The sequence below is a fragment of the Ascaphus truei genome, chromosome 8, assembly GCF_040206685.1.
Source record: "Ascaphus truei isolate aAscTru1 chromosome 8, aAscTru1.hap1, whole genome shotgun sequence".
In the NCBI taxonomy this organism is placed as follows: Eukaryota; Metazoa; Chordata; class Amphibia; order Anura; family Ascaphidae; genus Ascaphus; species Ascaphus truei.
In genome coordinates this window covers 94800567-94808583 of record NC_134490.1, presented here as the reverse complement: position 1 = coordinate 94808583, position 8017 = coordinate 94800567, and the positions used below count along the sequence as shown (strand labels likewise).

Sequence of the window (8017 nt, the reverse complement as noted above, 5' to 3'; positions counted from 1 at the left end):
CCTTTTGCCTCCAAACTCCTTGAACGTCTTGTATTCTCTCGCTTGCTCCATTTTCTCAACACCTATTCCCTCCTAGACCCCCTACAATCTGGCTTCCGCACTGCTCACTCCACGGAAACATCTCTCACTAAAATAACTAATGACCTCCATGCTGCCAAAGACAGAGGTCATTTCACTCTGCACATATTACTCGACCTCTCTGCCGCATTTGACTCCGTGGACCACCCTCTTCTCCTTCATATTCTCCATACTCTTGGTATTCGTAACAAAGCTCTATCCTGGATCTCCTCTTACCTCTCCCATTGTATTTTCAGTGTCTCTTCTGCTAACACCTCCTCCTCTATTGATCTCTCTGTGGGGGTACCCCAGGGCTCTGTCCTGGGACCTCTTCTCTTTTCTCTGTACACACTCTCTCTAGGGGACCTAATAACATCTCTTGGGTTTAAATATTACCTCTACACTGACGACACACAAATTTACTTTTCAACACCCGACCTTACACCTGCTGTACAAACCAAAGTTTCTGAATGTCTCTCTGCTATATAATCCTGGATGGCCCTCCGCCGCCTTAAACTCAACATGGCAAAAACAGAGCTCCTCATACTTCCTCCCAAACCTGGCCCTACTACCTCCTTCCACATTACTGTTGAAAGTACGATCATTCACCCAGTAGCCCAAGCACGCTGCTTAGGGGTCACACTCGACGCATCTCTCACATTCTCCTCTCACATTCAGAATGTTTCTAAAACCTGTCACTTTTTCCGCCGCAATATCACAAATATACGCCCATTTCTCTGTTGCTCGACTGCTAAAACTCTGACTCAGCTTTGTACAGGTGAGGACCACACGGAAGAGATCCAGCTGGATGCCATTCACACCCCTTCGGTGGACGTGATTCTTGGCCTCCCATGGTTGCAACTCCACAATCCACGCATTGATTGGTCTGACAAGGAACCGGTCCTGTGGAGCCCCTTTTGTTCTAAGAACTGCGCTGTGCCCATCAAGAGTATTGGTGGGGTTACTGCTCCTAAAGAAGAGAAGGTAAAATTGCCCGAGGTCTACGCAAAATTTCACGACGTTTTTGATAAAGCCAGATCTGAGGTCTTACCACCACATCACAGTTTCGATTGTCCAATCGACTTGCTGCCTGGCTCTGTACCTTCCCGGGGATTTTTTTACCCACTTTCCCTTCCTGAGACAAAAGATATGAAGGAGTATATCCATAAAAATTTACAAAGGGGTTTTATTAGAAAATCTTCTCCAGCCAGCGCAGGCTTCTTCTTTGTGAAGACGGGTCACTACGTCCATGTATTGATTACAGAGGTCTTAACAAGATCACCATCAAAAACCATTACCCCATACCACTGATTGCTGAACGTTTTGATCGCCTCCAAGGAGCCAACCTCTTCACTAAATTTGATCTCTGTGGGGCCTACAATCTGGTAAGGATCCGTCAAGGTGACGAATGGAAAATGGCTTTCAATACCCGTGATAACTACTATGAATATCTCGCCATGCCCTTCGGTCTCTATAAGGCCCCTGCTGTCTTCCACGACTTCGTTAATTAAATCTTCAGAGATCTGCTCAATCAATTCATCGTCATCTATCTGGATGATATAATGATCTTTTCTAAGTAATCAAAGGAGCATGTCAGCCATGTCAAACAGGTACTTCTACGCCTACGTGAAAACCATTTGTTTGCCAAGCTGGAAACATGCCAGTTCCATCAACCCTCCACAGCGTTCCTAGGATACATCATTTCCAACACAGGTCTCACCATGGATCCTGCAAAAGTAAAGGCGGTTCTGGATTGGTCTTGTCCCACTACCCTCAAAGCTGTGCAACGTTTCATTCAAAATTTCTCCTCTGCGGTAGCTCCCATCAAAGCTTTAACTAAGAAAGGTGTGCGGATCCTGCTTCATGGTCGCTGGCAGCATGACAAAGCACGCCCAGCGAAACGTACGTCGGCATGTGACGTCATCATGTCAGAGGGACGGGATTAGTGCTCGTGATCGGAGCGCGTCTGCTTCTAGTTGCTCTCTGTTTAGAGCTATGTTTATGCACTAATATGCAATTTTTAATGTAGCAGTACCCTTTGGTTTAACACCCTGCACTTGCCAGAAGGTGTACCGCTATGAAGCCTAATCACCAGGGCTGCTACAAACGATCGGATGCATCTTAGTGTCTGTAACATTGGATATCATGTGTAAACAGGCACTACTTGTGCACTGTTACAATAGCCTCTGATCCTACCTTTTTGCATTTACTTACCTGTGGCTAATCTAAGCACTTAATTCCTTCTGTGCAAGGCATGCATTCTAATCATACTGGCAGGTAGACTAACTATCTATACATGCCATAGGGAGTACATTTGGTGCAATATACACACTGTATTGTGCTATTGTAATTGTACCCCCATGTAAACTCCACTGGTCAGACAGGAACTTTGGATCGGTTATATTAATACTGTGTCCTAATCAAGACCACATAGAGTGCACACCCAGAAACATGGTATCCTGTCTGCCTAGTGTCTCATCACATTGATTAGCTCCATATACTACAGGTCAGCCACTTAATTGTGGCAGGGTTCCACCTGTACTAATAGTGGTGTTATTTACACACACCCAGTGGTTATCTGACCTCAGATACTAGTTAGGATCTACGTATAGCTATTATTGCCTTGGTCACTGTACTAGTACTACCCTCTTCTTAGTGAGGATAGACATTGGCAACCTTCTTCGCTGCATCCGATCTGGTTTTTAATTCGCTGTTATTTTGGCTCACATAGAATCATTATACTTTGATTCTACAGCGTTCTATTTTATTTCATTTGAGTTATTACTCCTAATAAAGTGTTTTAATTTATTCATTCCTCATCCACACATACATTTATCCACCTGTGTACTTGTGATCTAGAGTGTATGAGTGTTCTCCTTGGGGATCTGTTTCTCGTTGCCTATCGCTGGCAGCTATCCAAGCTTTTGATCACTTGAAAACCGCCTTCAGTTCTGCACCTATCCTCATTCATCCGGACCCCAAGCTACCGTTCACCTTGAAGGTAGATGCGTCAGACGTCGGGGCCGGTGCTATTCTCTCCCAGAGAAAGAAACCTCAAGGCAGACTTCACCCCTGTGCCTTTTACTCGAAAAAAAAATTCTCCAGCAGAACAAAATTATGACGTGGGTAACCGGGAACTCCTAGCAATCAAGTTAGCCCTGGAGGAATGGAGACATCTGTTGGAAGGCACACAGAGAACCCGTTCACTATTCTCACCGACAACAAGAATTTGCTCTATATCAAGGGCGCTCAACGCTTAGGGTCTCGTCAAGCTCGGTGGTCGCTTTTCTATTCCCGTTTTAATTTTATCTCTTTTATTCCGGGTTCTAAAAATATCAAAGCCAATGCTCTTTCCCATCTCGTGGATGACAAAACCTAGGATCAGCAGGAATCCATTCTTCCCTCCAAATATATTCTCGCGCCAACTCTTTTGATGCCTTGAGAGACATTGTACAAGAGCAGTCTCGCATCCCTGAGGGTCTCGTAGTTCCTGATGGGCGATTCTTTACCTCACCACCTCATCGGAAGAAGGTCCTTGAATGGGGTCATTCTTTGAAGTCTTCAGGTCACCCAGGTGCTAGAAGGACCATCGACCTTGTGAAACGAACCTTTTGGTGGCCCGGCATGCAAAAGGACATCAAAGAATTCGTTGCTGCATGCTCAACATGTGCTTCAAGTAAGACTCCCCGGAATAAACTACCAGGACTCCTTCGACCGCTGCCCATCCCGTTCCGTCCATGGACACACTTGTCCATGGACTTCATTGTCATACTGCCGGTATCTAAAGGGATGAATTCCATCTTAGTTGTGGTAGACCGTTTTTCAAAGCAATCTCATTTTATTCCATTTAAAGGTCTCCCCAACTCTCCCAAATTTGCAGACGTCTTAATCAAATAAATCTTTCGCGTCCATGGGGTACCATTGGTCGTAGTCACCAATAGAAGGTCACAGTTCGTATCCAAGTTTTGTCGCTCCTTCTGCCAGCAACTAGGGATAGCGCAACATTTTTCTTCAGGGTATCATCCCCAAACCAACGGCCAGACTGAATGAACCAATCAGTCTCTTGAGCAGTATATCCGGCGTTTCGTTTTGGACACTCAGGACCACTGGTCTGATCTCCTTCCTTGGGCTGAGTTTGCACATAAAAATTTGCGCAATGAATCCACCACGAGTCGCCCTTCTTCGTTAATTATGGGTTCCACCCATTACCTCTACCCATCACTACCCCCACTTCCGGGATACCAGCAGTAGATGACAGAATCCATAGTCTTCAGAATTTATGGAGAGGGATCCAATAGAACCTCAAAAAGACAACTACCAGACAAAAGGCACAAGCGGACCGTCACCGAAGAAAGACCCAAGAGTTCAACCCAGGAGACAGGGTGTGGTTGTCCTCTAAGAACATCAAGGTCCCTACACTGAAATTGGTGCCTAGGTTCATCGGTCCGTATTCCGTCACAGAAAAAGTCAACCCGGTCGCATATCAGCTGCGCCTCCCTCCATCTATGAGGATTCCCTCCGTCTTCCACGTATCCCTGTTGAAGCCAGCTGTCCAGGACCCCCATCCTTCCTCGTCTACGGCTCCTGTCCTTGTACAGGGCCAAGAAGAATACGAGGTCCAGTCCAACTTGGACTCCAGGTTTTCCAGGGGATCGATCCAGTATCTGGTACACTGGAAGGGTTTCGGACCGGAGGAACGCTAATGGGTTCCTCGCCACCGTCTTCACGCCCCCAGGCTTGTCCGGCTATTCCATGCCAAGTATCCACACAAGCCATCCCTGAGTCGCCCGGAGGTCGCTCCTGAAAGGGGGGTACTGTAAGGATCCGTGATCCTCGGCGCACTCCTCGCTTACCCCAACCCGTGACTGGGTGCTCCGCTTCTCCTGCCCCCTGGTGTTATTTGCACTTGTTTTTTTCTTTATCATAAAACTATCAATGGCTGCCAAACAAATCATCCGACCGACCAGTTCAGAAAAGTACATACAGCAAATAAATTGACTCTTAACGGCGTCTCTGATGTGCAACACAATAAATTGTTATAATCACACCATAGGATGATGAAATCAAACCATGTGATGTCGTGAGGTTTTTAATCAGATTACTGAATCCAAGCCACTCCACACGGGAGAAGTCAGATGATGATCACAACATGGGGAAAAAGGGAGAAAGAAGAAATTATTTATTTATAAAATATTTTACCAGGAAGTAATACATTGAGAGTTACCTCTCGTTTTCAAGAATGTCCTGGACACAGAGTTAAGATGACAAATAATACATGGTTACAAATGGTTACAAATACATAGTTCCATAAGTGAACAGGGTAAACATTTTATACAAGACATTGCATGCACAGTTAGAGATAATATATATTGATAATATATATTATAGGTGTATGTAACAGTTACAGACCAGATTAAAATGTGAGACAGCTTTAGTTTTGAAAGAACTTAGACTGGTGGTGGCTGTGAGAGTCTCCGGTAGATTGTTCCAGTTTTGGGGTGCACGGTAAGAGAAGCAGGAGCGACCGGATACTTTGCTGAACCTTGGGACCATGAACAGTCTTTTGGAGTCAAATCTCAGTGTACTACTGTTAATTCTCACAATGCAATGATCGCTACATGAGAAAGAATTGCCTCAAGAGATCTAGAAGACAAGGATAGGGAAGTGAAAAAAGATACAATTGATTAAAAACCACATATACTGTACATAAAATTGGCTGATTAGGTCGCCGTCCAATCTGTATAAAATTGTAATCCTACAGTACTTACAAGAAGTAGACAGAGGAAAAAATGCAGTCCCCAGCGCCTGAGTGAAATAAAGGTACTGTAAATACCAATGAATGTCCCAGCAGCAAGCAACAGTGTCCCAATAGATAGAATGTCTCAATGTTCTAATCCAAATGTAACAACTCTGGTTAAGCTTCTCCTTGATGCGTGTCTCCCTATTAAATAAAGAGAAGACAACATACCATTGCGCAATATTCTGGACTTGTAATTACTTTTCAGGTAGTTAGATATAATGCCTACTTACAGGATAAAATGATGTTGCATACAGTGGATAGAATCTGTTCTTTAACCCACTTCTTCCTTCCTGGATCCACGAACCCCACGCGGAGCTCCAGCCGCCTCCTATTTGCTTCATACCATGCAACAGACAATGATGCCTGAGAATGAAGATATAAAAAGGATGGTGCAATACTGCAAACACTTTAATAAAAATGCTTAAAACAGACAGAATCACACTCACAATGTGTCTTTTCTGTCCTTACGATTACAAAATTACCACCCGCAGCATGCTAGGGAAAAACCGCTTTCAATAGTGCCGGGTAAGCGTCTCTCCTCCCTCCTTGTGGCCGCAAGCTCTTTTACGCTTTCCCTGATGACGTCACTGCTTACTCCTGGTTAGTCCTACAACCACTGACGTTAGGAATAGGCTCCTCCCTACGCGTTTCATGACCGGATTGTCACTTCCTCAGGAGCTATGGAGCCTAATCTTCCTGCTTACTATTTAAACCCTCTCATATGTTCATCTATTAACCCATTCGTTACTATGAACTGAAAGGTGAAACAATATCAACATTGCTAAATTGCATAGAAAGGCAAGGGGCTACTATAATACATGCTATGGTGAGAGTGTACTCAAGGATACTTAAAGTACTATAGCAGGCCTGCACAACTCGTAAAGTGAGAAGGGCCGAACTGCTCCAAGGAAAAAAAAATTGGGCCGCACATCATCATCTCTCCTCCAGCACCTCTCATCATCATCATCATCCTCATATCTCCCCCAGCACCCCTCATCATCCTCATATCTCTCCCAGCACCCTTCATTATCATCCTCATCTCCCCCAGAACCCCTCACTATCAACCTTTGCGATACTCCCCATCTATCTCTCATACCCCCATCTCTCACCCACACACATAATACACCCCCCTCCACATCAAACACACAATACCACCACCCCTGCACTTCACATCCCTCTCCCCCCTGCACCTCACATCAATCTCCCCCCTGCACCTCACATCACTCTCCCCCCTTGCACCTCACATCACTCTCCCCCTTGCACCTCACATCACTCTCCCCCCTTGCACCTCACATCACTCTCCCCCTTGCACCTCACATCACTCTCCCCCTTGCACCTCACATCACTCTCCCCCTTGCACCTCACATCACTCTCCCCCCTGGCACCTCACATCACTTTCCCCCCTGCAGCTCACTTCACTCTCCCCCCTTGCACCTCACATCACCCTCCCCCCTTGGGTGAATGACGATGGGTGGGGGAATGACGGTGACTGGGTGGGTGACAGTGACTGCGTGGGTGAGTGACAGTGACTGGGAGGGTGACAGTGACTGCGTGGGTGAGTGATAGTGGCTGGGAGGGTGACAGTGACTGGATGGGAGACAGTGACTGGGTGGGAGACAGTGACTGGGTGGGAGACAGTGACTGGGTGGGAGACAGTGACTGGGTAGCAGTGACTGGGTGACAGTGACTGGGTGACAGGGTGACAGTGACTGGGTGGGTGACAGTGAGTGGCTGACAGTGTGACAGTCACTGGGTGACAGTGTGACAGTCACTGGTGTGACAGTGGGTGGGTGGGTGACAGTGACTTACCTTGACCGGGTGAGTGCAGCTTGCCGCCAGATGCTTTCCCCTCCTGCCCTGACTGGGTGGGTGAATGGTGGTGGGTGGGTGACAGTGACTGGGTGGGAGACAGTGACTGAGTGGTTGACAGTGACTGGGTGGGTGGGAGATAGTGACTGGGTGGGTGACAGTGACTGGGTGGGAGACAGTGACTGGGTGGGTGACAGTGACTGGGGGACAGTGACTGGGTGACTGACTGGGTGACAGTGACTGGGTGGGTGACACTGGGTGACAGTGACTAGGTGGGTGACAGTGACTGGGTGGGTGACAGTGACTGGATGGGTGACAGTGACTGGGTGCTTGACAGTGAGTTGGTGACAG

The 8017-nt window shown here is 46.7% G+C and overlaps 1 long non-coding RNA gene across 1 annotated transcript; it reads right to left on the bottom strand.

The window, feature by feature from the left end:
• Positions 1-5217: 5217 nt before the first annotated feature.
• LOC142502100 (uncharacterized) lies at positions 5218-6820 on the bottom strand. Its single transcript, XR_012803643.1, has 3 exons — positions 6088-6820; positions 5826-5998; positions 5218-5700 (listed from the first exon to the last, which is right to left on the bottom strand). It is a non-coding gene; the product is annotated as an uncharacterized LOC142502100 (long non-coding RNA).
• Positions 6821-8017: the final 1197 nt, after the last annotated feature.